The sequence below is a fragment of the Buceros rhinoceros genome, unplaced genomic scaffold (genome assembly GCF_000710305.1).
Source record: "Buceros rhinoceros silvestris isolate BGI_N320 unplaced genomic scaffold, ASM71030v1 scaffold39939, whole genome shotgun sequence".
NCBI classification, from domain to species: domain Eukaryota; kingdom Metazoa; phylum Chordata; class Aves; order Bucerotiformes; family Bucerotidae; genus Buceros; species Buceros rhinoceros.
Genome location: NW_010431632.1, coordinates 3,683 through 4,651, shown reverse-complemented (window position 1 = coordinate 4,651; position 969 = coordinate 3,683).

The following is a 969-nucleotide window of genomic DNA, read 5'->3' as shown; positions in this document are numbered from 1 at the left end:
GGCAGCTCACTGGAGCCAGCACCCCTTCCCAAAGCTGGGTGCCTATGGGGAGCTGCCTCTAGCCCTGCCTGCTCGGGGCAAAGCCACCTCCTGGTTTGGGGCCACCAGGGCAATCTGGTGTGCTTCCTCCATGCTCACTACCTGCTCCTCAACCCCTGTTCCCAGGGGCAGGGGGGAGGCACAAAGGGTCCCTCCACAGACATGGAGGTGCCCCCGGCAGGATCCACATGCTGCTATTTGTGTGTGTGTGCGTGTGAGGTGCATGTGTGTGTGCTAAATTAGCTAGTGACAGAGTGACAGAACAGGGGTGCGGGAAGAAGAGAGAGCCTGGCTGTTCCTGCGGAGCTCCAAGCCTGCCTGCACCCAGCTGGGGTGCTTTGGGAGAGGGAGCCCAAAGCCCTTTGCTGGACCCCCCAGGTGGGAGGGCGGGTGATGCCATTCCCACCCCTGGGACGTGGCAGCTGGAAGGAGGATGACCCAGGTACTGGGACTGTGCCTTGCCCATTGCCCTGACTGTGGGTGCAGAGGGGCACCCAAACGAGCTCCTGTGTGCCTGGGGTGCTCAAGCATGGGCAGGGCTGGAGGGGTTCGCATGGCTCTGGAACAAGACCCCTCCCTGACTTGGTGACATGAGTGCTGCTGAAGCAAGAGACTGGGGAGGGGTACCCCAAGCACTGCCCAAAGCCAGCGCCATAGCCACCCAGCTGGGCATGCCTATGGGAAGGCTGTGACAGCACAAGGGGCACTGGCTGGCAAGAGGGGTGTGTGGAGGCAAGTGTCCAGCGAGGACGGTGCTAGTTCCAGCCAGGCACGGGCACACACTGGTGGGAGCAGGGCTGAGGAGAGCCATGGCTGCAGCCCTAGCCTGCCGGAGCCCAGGGAAGGAAAGTGGCGGGGGAGAATGCCCTCCCTCCCTTGCCTTCCTGGCATCCCACCCTGAGCTGGCTCAGCCCAGAGCTATATCTTTCC